This window comes from Trichechus manatus, unplaced genomic scaffold (assembly GCF_000243295.1).
Source record: "Trichechus manatus latirostris isolate Lorelei unplaced genomic scaffold, TriManLat1.0 scaffold00005, whole genome shotgun sequence".
NCBI lineage: Eukaryota > Metazoa > Chordata > Mammalia > Sirenia > Trichechidae > Trichechus > Trichechus manatus.
Window position 1 is genome coordinate 22224686 of NW_004443941.1, and position 13462 is coordinate 22238147.

Below are 13462 nucleotides of genomic sequence, written 5' to 3' on the forward strand. Positions count from 1 at the left end.
CATAAGCCGGGGATATCAGCAGCAACACTCTTCCCTCCCATTCCTCATCCAGGCAATGGGACAGAAAATGGTCAACACACAAACACATACAATAGTCTGAAAGTGAAAGATTCCTGAAGGCATCACTGAAGGCCCTAGAGTTCTTGGTACTGATTCCATCCCTGCACTTCAGAGCATTCTGAATCTGAATCAATATATATATATTTTCCTCTAAAACTAGTGTGAGTTTAGGTTATATAGCTGGCAAACAACAGCACTAACATAGGCATCTTTTAAATTTAAAAGGCTAAATTATTTATAGATGTGTACTGCATTATCCTTTCTTTAAATGTAATTGTTAAGGAAAAAAATTATAGTGTATCATTGCCGCTTCTAGACTATGACCGACTAGGAAAAAGGACCCGGTGGCCTTCTTCTGAAAAGAATTAGCCAGTGAACAAATCTGTCTTGGAAGAAGAACAACCAGAATGCTCCTTAGAAGCAAGAGTGGCGAGACTATGTCTCACATATTTTGGAGATGTTATCAGGAGAGATCTGTCCCTAGAGAAGGACATCGCGTTTGGTAAAGTAGAGGGTCAGCGAAAAAGAGGAAAACTTTCAACAAGATGGATTGACACAGTGGCTGCAACAATGGGTTTAAGCATAACAACGATTGTGAGGATGGCACAGGACGGAGCAGTATTTCATTCTGTTGTACGTGGGGTCACTATGAGTCTGAACTGACTTGACAACACCTAACAACAACCATAATAATTATTTAACAATTTTTATAAGGACAATTTCATTGAAAGCAAGGAAATGAGATTATTAGGTCTAATAACCCCAGTGGCCTTAAACTATGCATCCAGGTAACTTTCAGTGTTAATTTCCAAATTGAAATGCTTGCCTTCTCTGACTGGGACAAACCCATACCCATTGATGGTAATTTGATTTTGACTCATAGTGACTTTATAGGACAGGGTAGATCTGCCCCATTGGGTATCCGAGGCTGTAAATCTTTAAGGAAGCAGAGTGCCACATCTTTCTCCCACAGAATGGCTGGTGGGTTCCAACCGTTGACCTTTTGGTTAGCAGCTGAGCACTGAACCACTGCACCAGCAGGGTTCCTTTTAAGTAGTCTTAATAAAATAGACAAAAGCTATACTCACTAACCAAAAAATTAAAACCAGATCATAAACAAGTTAAGTGTTTACCTCCAACTTCACCTTGCAGGACTGAATAAATGGAAAAAAAAAATTTAAGGACAGGGTATTTGTATAAACACCTTGCAACATCATTTTCTTTCAAAATTACATTAGAAAATTTATCTACATAAAACTAAGACTCTCTTCCAGCAACAAAGTAAGGGAATTTATAACAAAAAGTTGTAAAATATTGATTCTCTGAGTGTAATGTCTCCAAATTTCATTACAAGAGGAAATATAATTTATTTCAAATTGAAATAGAGATTGATCTCAAATATCTTTATATATTTAGATTTTAATCCAATTTTTAATAGCTATTTAGATTACTTTTATTATTTTCTCTGTTTTTTTATTTTTACAAAATGATCTTTTGTAATGAATGATTTTCTATGTCTCTCTCTCTATATATATATATATACATACACACACACACATCACCACTCAGTTGATATGACATACTTCAGTTGTTTAATATCAAAATACACAAGGTTATACAATGGAAATAAAACATTGTTAATCTACTGCAAGCTTATTAGAGACTTTTGCTGGTGTTAGGTGCCATCTAGTCAATTCCGACTCATAGGGACCCCATGTGACAGAGTAGAACTGCCCCGTAGGGTTTCCTAGGCTGTAATCTTTACAGCCAAGACACATCTGTCAGTTCGTGGTACTGTGGTGAATTTCATGTTTTAGTGATGCTGGGAGCTATACCACCGGTATTTCAAATACCAGCAGGGTCACCCTTGGTGGGCAGGTTTCAGTAGAGCTTCCAGACTAAGACAGACTAGGAAGAAGGACCTCTCAGTCTACTACTGAAAAAATTGGCCAGTGAAAACCTTACGAATATCAGCAGAACATTGTCTGATACAGTGCTGGAAGATGAGCCCCTCAGGTTGGGAGTCACTCAAAATATGACTGGAGAGGAGCTGCCCCCTCAAAGTAGAGTCGACCTTAACGACTGGATGGAGTCAAGCTTTCGGGACAGTCATTTGCTCATATGGCACAACTCAAAATGAGAATAAACAGTTGCAAACATCCGATAATAATTGGAACACGGAATGTGTGAAGTATGAATCTAGGAAAATTGGAGTAGTCACAAATGAAATGGAAAGCATAAAGATCAATATCGCAGGCATTAGTGAGCTGAAATGAACTGGTATGGGCCATTTTGAATCACACAATCATATGATCTACTATGCCAAAAATGACAAATTTTAGAGGAATGGCACCACGTTCATCATCAAAAGGGACATTTCAAGATCTATCCTGAAGTCCAATGCTGTCAATAATAGGATACTGTCCATTCGACTACAAGGAAAACCAGTTAATACTATTATTATTCAAATTTATGCACCAACCACTAATGCAATAATGAAGAAATTGAAGACTTTTACCAAACTTCTGCAGTCTGAAACTGATCAAACATGCAATCAAAAAGCATTGATAATGACTGGTGATTGGAATGCAAAAATTGGGAACTAAGAAGAATCTGTAGTTTGAAAATATGGCCTTGGTGATAGAAACAATGCCTTAGATCACGTGACAGAATTTTGTAAGACTGACGACTTATTCATTGCAAATACCTTTTTGCAACAACATAAACAGTGACTATACATGTGGATCTTGCCAGATGGAACAAACAGGAATTAAATTGACTACATGTGAGGAAAGAGACAATGAAGAAACTCAGTATCATGGGTCTGAACAAGGCCAGGGCTGACTGCAGAACAGACCATCAATTGCTCATACACAAATTCAAGTTGAAGTAGAAGAAAATTAAAACAAGTCCAAGGAGCCAAAATATGACTTTGAGTATATTCCACCTGAATTTAGAGATCATCTCAAGAATATATTGGATACATTAAACATTAATGACTGAAGACCAAACGAGTTGTGGGATGACACACATGAAGAAAGCAAGAAATCATTAAAAAGACAGGAAAGAAAGAAAAGACCAAAATGGATGTCAGAAGAGACTCTGAAACTTGCTCTTGAACTTGGAGTAGCTAAAACAAAGGGAAGAAATGATGAAGTAAAACAGCTGAACAGAAGATTTCAAAGGGTAGCTCGAGAACACAAAGTAAAGTATTATAATGAAATGTGCAAAGACCTGGAGTTAGAAAACTAAAAAAGAAGAACACACTTGGCATTTCTCACACTGAAAGAACTGAAGAAAAAATTCAAGCCTCAAGTTGCAGTACTGAAGGATTCTATAGGGAAAATACTGAACGATTCAGGAAGCATCAAAAGAAGATGGCAGGAATACACAGAGTCAATGTACCAAAAAATATTGATTGATACTCAACCATTTCAGGAGGTAGCATAAGATCAACAACGAATGGTATTGAAGAAAGAAGTCTAAGATGCACTGAAGGCATTGAAGAAAAACAGGGCTCCAGGAATTGACGGAATACCAATGAGATATTTCAACAAACAGATGCAACACTGGAAGTGCTCAGTTGGAAGACAGCTACCTGGCCAATCAACTGGAAGAGATCCATATTTGTGCCCTTTCCTAAGAAAAGTAATCCAACAGAATGCAAAAATTATAGAACAATAACATTAACAAGTAAAATTTTGCTTACGATAATTTTAAAAAATGGTTGCAGCAGAACATCGACAGGGAACTTCCAGAAATTCAAGCTAGATTCAGAAGAAGACATGGAATAAGGGATATCATTGCTGATGTCAGATGAATTTTGACTGAAAGCAGAGAATACCAGAAAGATGTTTACTTGTGTTTTATTGACTATGCAAAAGCATTCAACTGTGTGGATCATAACAAATTATGGATAACATTGCAAATAATGGGAATTCCAGAACACTTAATTGTACTAATGAGGAATCTCTACATTGACCAACAGGTAATTGTTCCAACAGAACAAGGGGATATTACGTGGTTTAAAGTCAGGAAAGGTATGTGTCATAGTTGTATCCTTTCACCATAATTATTCAATCTGTATGCTGAGCAAATAATCCGAGAAGCTGGACTATATGAAGAAGAATGCAGCATCGGGGTTGGAAGAAGACTCATTAACAATGTGATATGCAGATGACACAACCTTTCTTGCTGAAATTAAAGAGAACTTGAAGCACCTACTGACGAAGATCAATGACTACAGCCATCATGATGGATTACACCTCAACTAAAGGAAACAAAAATCCTCACAAATGAACTGATAAGCAACATCACGATAAATGAAGAAAAGGTTGAAGTTGACAACAATTTCATTTTACTTGGATCCACAATTAACACCCATGAAAGCAATAGTCAGTAAACCAAGTGACGTATTACATTGGGCAAATCTGCTGCAAAAGACCTCTTGAAAGTGTTAAAAAGCAAAGATGTCACTTTGAGGACTAAGGTGCGCCTGATCCAAGCCATGGTATTTTCAATTGCCTCATATGCATGCGAAAACTGGACAATGGATGAGGAAGACTGAAGAAGAATTGATGCCTTTGAATTATTCTGTTGGTGAAGAATATTGACCAGACCATGGACTGCCTGAAGAACAAACAAATTTGTCTTGGAAGAAGTATAGCCAGAATGCTCCTTGTAAGCGAGGATGGCAAGACTTTGTCTCACCTACTTTGGACATGTTATCAGGAGGGACCATTCCCTGGAGAAAGACACCATGCTTAGTAAAGTAGAGGGTCAGCCAAAGAGGGGAAGACCCTCAACAAGATTGATTGACACAGTGGCTGCAAACAATGGACTTAAATAGCAACAATTGCAACGATGGTGCTGTACTGGGCAATGTTTTGTTCTGTTGTACATAGGGGCGTTCTTAGTCAAAACTGATTGGATAGCACCTAACAACAACAACAAATATATATTTGTATATTTGTTAACTATTATAAATATATCCAATCATTTCTGAATTTTTTTTTTTTACTCCAAAGGGATATTTTAACCTTGATAATGGCATAAAGTAAGGAATTATACTGTTCTAAGTAATCTGGTACATTTCTTTTGATCAAGGAAGTGATATTTAAACGTTCTAGATCACTGATCCCTTTGTATAGCTGATAAACTCGTATAGCTATTTCTTGAAAAAAAGCATAAAAACATCTACATCTGACATATACGTACAATTTACGGAAGGTATATGAACCACCAGTTTAGCCCTGTATTTAAAATGGATTGAAAGTCAAACTTGTTTTCTAACACTAATTATAAAATCTAATTATTGCCATACTTATTTAACAGTTTATTCGAATGGAATCAAAGCCTTTAATAACTGATTCTGAATTATTTAAGAGTTGATTAATGAAGAAATTTTTTTAAAAACTATAATAAATATTCCACAACCCAGAATTCCTACTGCAAAGATAGACACAAATAGCTTATTTTACAATGAGTCATAAAAAGGTGTCCATAGATGTATTTACATCCTTTTTTTCCAGGAGTTTAAAATATTTTTCTTCTAAAAAAAATAAAAATAAATACTTAACTCATAGTTTTGCTTTTTTAAAACAGAAAGCTTTTTCACCTATTGTGTGGAAAGGGAAAAAATATTTCATATCATTTTATTAGGAAAAAAAAAAACTTATTAGGGAAAATCACCAATATGGATTTGCTTACAATTTGAAATTCTATTTATTACTGGACATTTTCCTGCCTGCAGAGGTCTTAAATTTGCAAAGAGACAAATGTTTACAAGTATTCAGGAACACACACACACACGTATGTACACACATTTTAATGATCTGTTCATTAAGTTTTCTCTTCGATTTTATAATTATAACATACAATAAGGGTTCCAGGCTGAGGCATGCTAGAATAAAATCTTGTCTCCACACTAACCAAATGGCAAAATACTTAAGCTTTTCTGTTTCCTCATCTATAAAACGGAAATAATGAGATTATGTATCTCACAGAGCTATTGCGGAGAGTGAACAATGGAATACTTTTAAATGCTTATCCTAGTGACTGCAACATAGTAAGTACTCAAAAATGTTAGTTATAGGGTCGCTATGAGTCAGAATCGACTCGATGGCAATGAGTTGGTTTTTTTTTTAAAAAAAAATGTGATTTTATTCCTATTGTTTGGTGAAGTCAACATTTATGCAGAACTTTTTTGTGTGTGGTAAATATATATGTAACAAATCATTAGCCATGTGTACAAGTCAGTGAAATTAGTTATATTTATTATGTGTGTAACTATTATATTATCCATTTCCAAATTTTCCCATCACCTTTAACAGAAGCTTAGTACTCTAAGCAATGACGTCTCCTTTCTCCTTTCCCCCAGTATTTCATCTAAGTGTAATAATACAATATTTGTCCCTCTGTGATGGACCTCTTTCACTCAGCATAATATTTTCAAGGTTCATCCATGTTGTAGCATATATTGGGACTTAATTTGTCTTTATGGCTGAGTAATATTTGATTATATATATGTACCACATTTTATTTATCCTTTAATCTGTTGATGAACATCTGGTGGTTCATCAGAAAGTTAAACATTGAATTACCGTATGCCGTTCCAGCAATTCCACTCCTAAGAATAAACCCAAAAGAATTGGAAGCACAGTTCTTTTGGGAAAAAAAGGAAGACAAACAGATACTTGTGCAGTGATGTTCATTGCAGCGTTATTCCCAATAGCTAAAAGGTAGAAATCATTCAGAACTTTTTTAAAGAACATGATGGGTTAGATAGACAGACAGACAGATAGATAGATAGATAGATAGATAGAAATACCACATAGTAATGGTTCTTAAAGTATGTTACAGGGACAACATCTGGCGGATCCCCAACATCCTTTCAGGGGTCCATGAGGTCAAAATTATTTTCATCTGAGAAACTATTTGTTCTGCAAACCATCTAAGGTACAAACGAAAAAAAAAGAATTCTCTATGTGAGATCAAATTGACAACAGCAACTCAAAAGGTTGGATGGGAAGCCTAGGCGGCAGTGAGGTGAAGATAATGGTGCTGGAATAATTTGGAAAAGGATAGTGAGACTAGCAGCACAACTGGAAGAATGTAATCGATGTCACTGAATTGTACATGTAGAACTTTTGAAATGGTGTAACTTTGGCTATGTATGTTTTCACCAAAAAAAAGTTCCTCCAAGGTCAAGAAGGGGGAGTGTTGACATGTCCTGGGGTTGTTAACCAATGTCATAAAACAGTATGTGTACTGACTGTTTAATTAGAAACAATTTGTTCTATAAACCTTCATCTAAAGTACAATAAAAAATATATATGTAATTATTTGCGTCATAATTCTAAGATGTTATTTGCTTTTTTCATTCTTATTCTCTCATAAGTGTAGAATCAGGTTTTCTGAGACCACATTCCACGTGCTGCTACAGCAGATGAAGGCAGAAGAAGATATGAGAATCCAGCTGCCCTCTTTTAAGCAAGACATTAAAGTGATCTGCAAAATGCAAAACAATACCATTATTCTCCCTAAGTTGTTATGTCTTGCATAATATAGAATTATTTAACATAAAAATAGGCTAAGGTAAACATGTACTAGCTTCATTATTGTTGTTTTAAATTAACAAATAAATAAATATGGATTCCTCAGTTTTAATTTCTAATAACTATCAGTAGATATACACCACAGAAACAAAATACTTTATATTCTCAGAATATAAAGGAGTCTTGAGACCAAAACATTTGAGAACTGCTGCTCTACAGATTGCTTTGCAATATGCTTTTCATTACTTAACCATCAATCAGAAACACTTATCTATGTCCTGTCAATGTGTCCCCATCTACAAATCCATTATATATGGCTGAATATTATCCCATTGTTTAAATGTACCACATTTATTTGATGTTAATGAAAGGGGCTCATTCATTAACAGGATAAGTGTCCACAGATTACAGTATATTTCCTTTGGGAAGAGAAGAGATCAGTTGGCAGATATCTGCTCATCCTATGTTGGGCTTTTTAATATATAAGGACCAGATTTTCAGCATGGCCTCCACTGTTAAGTACGGGCAGTTGGTTTTATTTTATTTGGAGTTTTATTACTGCGTTGATTCCCTGAGCAAATTCTGTAACCATAAAATCATGGAAGGAAAATAGAAGGCCAGTCCTTCATTAGTCATTTTCTTATCAGCTCTAACAGAGCTCATACAATAATTGCTATGGGGAAAAACTAATGGAAAATACCAAACACAATTGCCACTAAGTCTATGAGCACCTAATCATTGTGTATTTAATCAGTAACAAAGAGAGTTACCTGATGTTTCGCTAAGCTGATCAGATGAATATAAGCCAAATGAATCCAAAGGCTGTTTAATTGTGAGTGTTATTCAGAGGTCCTGAATTAACTCTAGAAGTCCTCAAGTCTTTCAAGTTCCATCTGGCTTTCCACATTTAAAAATCGACTGAAATATGTGGTCTGAGAATATTATCTAGTTTTTGCAGAGGTTAGTTTATGCTCAGTGTCTCGGGGTTTCAACGTCAGTGACCTATACAACAAAGACCTGACCTGATGAAGAGTAAAACATCTCTACGTAAATGATTTTTCAACTTGACTTTATTTTAGAGGGAATATCTTTATTATGCTTGTATTGTTTCCTTATTGCTGCTGTAACAAATTAACACAAATTTAGTGGCTTAAAATAGCACAAATTTTTTCCGTTGTGCTGGAGGCCAGGAGTCTAAAATCAAGGTTTTGGTAGGACTGTACTTCTTTGGGAAATTTCAAGGGAAAATATGTTTCCTTTTTTTTTTTTAGCTTTTATAGACCTCCTGCAATCCTTGACCAGTGATCCCTTTCTCTAACTTCAAAGTGCGTTACTCCAATCTCTGGTTCTGTCACATCTCCTTTATCTCATTTTGACCCTCTTGACTCCATCTTATAAGGATCCTTGTGATTTCATTGAACCCACTTGGATAATCCAGAATAACCTCCCCATCTCAAGATCCTTAACTTAATCACGCTGGCAAAGTCCCTTTTACAATGCATGGTAACATATTCATAGCTTCCAGAGATTAGGACATGGGCATCTTTGGAGAGGGGAAGCTTAACAGGTAATTTTTATGCAAAACGTTCTCTATACCTGTACTTATATATACCCATATTTATTTAAAGCACCTACTATGAGTTATATTAAATAGATTTTTTCAAAGTACCTTGTGAATTCAAACAATTGTATACATTTTATTTAAGTACTATAAAATGTGCTAGTAAATCAGGAATATGAGTTGATATGCTAGAACATAGTTAAAACCCACCTACAGCAAATCTTGCTTTTGAGTTTTCATTCGCCTATTTTGTTGACATGTACTTTTTCTTCAGATTTGCATAGAAAATGAGTTACCATGGAAAAATTGCCACGTGAAAAAGAACACCTGTTCTTTCTACCAAAGGAAGACAGAATGTTTGTCAGGGTGTGAAGGGCAAGTTATCTATATATGGCCACACATACACAAACGTTATCATAAGTCAGTACATAACAAGAAGTCTAATAGGAATTATCTATTAAGTGAGAAATGCTCAGTACAGTTAGTGCTATCATGGGAGTTTAGAAAAGACAGAACTCTGTTGCTAAGAAGTGGTCATGAAGGCTCTGTAGAGGCAGGTAGGGTCCTGGCTATAGCTGGACATGGAAGGACAGGGAAGATCTGGCTGGGTATGGGAATGGAAGAAGACATCCCAGGTACAGGTAACCACAGGTATGGACAGGAGATGTTTGTGGAATAGTAGACTCTTTTAATCAAATTGGATGGTTCACACAGAAGAGTGTTGAGAAATAAGTGTAAAACAGTTACGTATGGGCTAGACTGGAAAAGATCTTGGATAAAAAATGGAAGATTTTGGACATTATCATTTATATAAATGTTTGACAATAAAGATAGAAGAAACATAAGATAGTGTAAAGAGCAGTAAACTAGAATTTTGACCCTTTGGACTTTCCTAGCTAGTGAGTCTGGCCATGGCCCCTGTCCTTTCTGAGACTCAATATTCCTAGTGGAAAAAAAAAAAAAAAAAAAAAAACAACTACCCATCCTATTCATATATTCCTTTGAGGACTACCTGAGACATTGCATGTGAAAATGTTTTACAATTGTAAAGCAGTACAGAATGAAAGGTCTTATTAAAGTATTAAGTAGAAGATCAATGTCCTGACATAGACAAATGTTTTGTTTGCTCCAATAAGTGTTGGCAGAGATGCATGTTAAATTAGAACAATCATCTTCCAGCACAAAGAAAAATGTGAACAAGAAGAGAGAGATAGAATCGGAGAGAGTGCTTTCATTTATTTTCTTCCTATGTGTTATGAAGCAGTAAATCATTTTATCCCTAAGTTTGAGAAAATAGACAAGAAAAAACAGGTGAAAGATAGATTCTAATGAACCAGATCTTTACAGTGAGGTCTAGTGATTTGATCCAGGACCTGTGAATCTGATACCCTCACTCAAACCAATTTTAACATCAAATATACATGCTTTTAAATATCCTCAGTTCTGTATTATGTAGTCTCCTCTATTCTCCATTAGAAGGCATAATAAAGAATGGCCTCTAAAATATGCAAAACTCAGTCGATATGTTTTACATTGCACCAGTTTCAAGAGGTGACATTTTGAGTTTGTGCCTAGCAGGAAAAATTTAGATTTATACTGCTGTTCTTGTGGGAAGCCTTGAGTGGAAATATTTCTTCATTAAGAAAAAGAATGTGATCAGCACACTGGAATGTAAATTTCATAGCACAAGGGTTTCTTTATAGTATTTTAATAGACCTTGACTTCATGGTTCCCTTAGTTTAAGAATTTATCAGACATCAATAACAGTTCTGGGCATTTCCAATGAGCCTATAAACAGATAAGCAAATTTGAACAAGGTACAAGAGATTGCATTTAGTTTTTCTTAAAAAGTGCTTTGTTTATACTGAATTTTAAAAGTCAGAATGCAGAGGGTTCGATGCCTATGTCTCAGGTATCTCATCTGCAATTTCAGATATAAACATTATAAGCATTGACCGAAAGATTTAAGATAACGAACATGAGCTAGTACTTTAAGGTAAAATGGTGCCATGTATGAAATGCATTATCAGTAATTATTATTAAATACATAAAATTTTTGTGAAAATTATTAGAAGCTCACTTGACATAACAGATTAGTCATTGCATGTACCATAAAGCGTAAGATCATTCTGATTTCTCTAACAGGTTCTATTTGCTAACCTTTAGGATCTCCCCCCCTAAGGGCTGGTAGAACAGCTGGACACCAGAAGAATTTATCTTGAGGACCTCTTGTTTATAACTTAGCAGGATAGGAAATCTGTACTGATTCCTCCCTAAGATTGTCTATCCAAATAAGTGACCCAAGGGCTGTCCTTACGTCCTACCCTTGACTCCTTACAAATACTATGATCTTCAAGGAGACCAAAATTTATTTCTGTGAAAATATTTCTTTGGAATTAGAACAAGTACCAGTTACTGAACACAATACAAGTTCTGTGCTTCTTTACACATGCTGTCCCTCCAGCCTGGGGCATGTTCTTTTCTCCAGTTCCTCTCTTTTTCTGAGTTAATGCCAACACACTCATCTGTTCATTTATTTATTCATTCTTTTTTCATTCAAAAAATATTTGTTGAGCATCTACAATGATAAGGCAGATTGGCACAATTTCTAGCTTGGGTCCCAGCTCAAATCTCCTTTCTAGGAGTCAGATTTCTGAGCCCTCAGTCTATGTTGGGCTCCTGATAGAAGATTCCACAGACCCCTATACTTCTTCATTGCACGTGTTCCCAATTCATAGAACTTACCTCGTAAGAAGTAAGCTTCAAAGGCTAGAGAGATGTCTGTCTTGTGCATCACTTTATTCTCAGCACGTTGTGCTATGTCCTGAACAGTGCATGCACTCAGCAAGTATTTGCTGAATAGAGAAATTTTACCTGTAATATCACATTGAACACCCAAAATAACACTGTGATCCTCTTTTCTTATGTGAAGAAACTGAAAGAACACATACAAGTTTCCTAAGGGTTATATAACTGGTAAAACAAAGAGAGCATTATTTCAATTAAGACCTTTCTAACTTGAAAGAAAAAAGACTTTATTTTCTTATTTTTGTTTCACTCTTCTATGAGACCCTAACTCGCAACCTACCCAAGAGTTTAAATGTGAACCTGGGACCTTGTAGTGTAGGAATGTTGCCTTTGCAACAGAGTTGGAAAAGCAAAATAAAAATATAAGTGGATACTGCTTTAGATACAATTTCTAAAAACTGAATTTATGCAAAAAGTAAGATTAAGGTACTTGAGTAAATTTCAGGTTTCTCTAACAACCCGCATATAAATTATATCTGTTAACCAGTGTCCAGTGTTTTCTGTTTAGTTTGCTTGTCCTTATTTTTTTCTTTTTTGTAATTAGTGTTTGGCAGTAATGAGGATGTGGCTTAAAATAATAGATAATGTTACCATTCTCATTGACTTTTTGAACCTAGACCTAAATCCCGTATTTTCCAAAAAGTCAACCAATGAATAAAGTTTAGTTCATCTAAACAAAACCAACCGAAAGGTCAGAGGAGAGTAGTCTCAGAAGGCCAGAAATTTGGGAGCAAGTAATAATATGAATTAAATTCATTGTGTGCTTACTATTCGCAGGCTTCATATTTTATCTCATTTAATCCTGACAAACCTTTTAGAGCTTATGTATCAGTTTTATTTGCATCTCATACGTGACCAAAAACGAAGCTTGGAGAGGTTCATTGACTTACCTAAGATGAAACAACTATTAAGTGATAGAGCAAGGTTTGTCTGATGTCAGGGTTTGCACTTTAGCAATACCTAATACTGACCCTCACTAGATCACTGTAAGCGTGGAAAGTTCAAGAAATTTTATCTGAAAAGTGCACTAGAATTCTATCAGTTCATTGTAAGCTATATTTGTTTATTATATGAAAGTAACTGCCTATTTTTCCTCGAATTTTGAGTAAAATTGCTGACTCAGACAGTCGTGCCATGTTAAAAAGGCCCTGCCTTCTCCCCAACATACATAACACCCAGTTTGAGATGCACGGCTTTAAAACGTTCCCTTTGAATATCATTTGGTTCAGCTGAGGCCTTTTTGCAGGAGCCAGCACTAAAAATACAAGATGCATGAGAGAGGGATGACAAAGAGTAAAATGTCTTTGTGGCCTCACATTGCATACACCATTCCCTAAGACATCGTTCCCATGGACCCTCTACTTGGTATAGAGGAGAAAGATAAGAAGAGAAAGCAGAAAGAAAACGAGTAAACAGGGACAGGAGAAGTAGTGTGTGTATCACCTCTTTCCGAGTCAAAGCCCTTAAATAAAACATT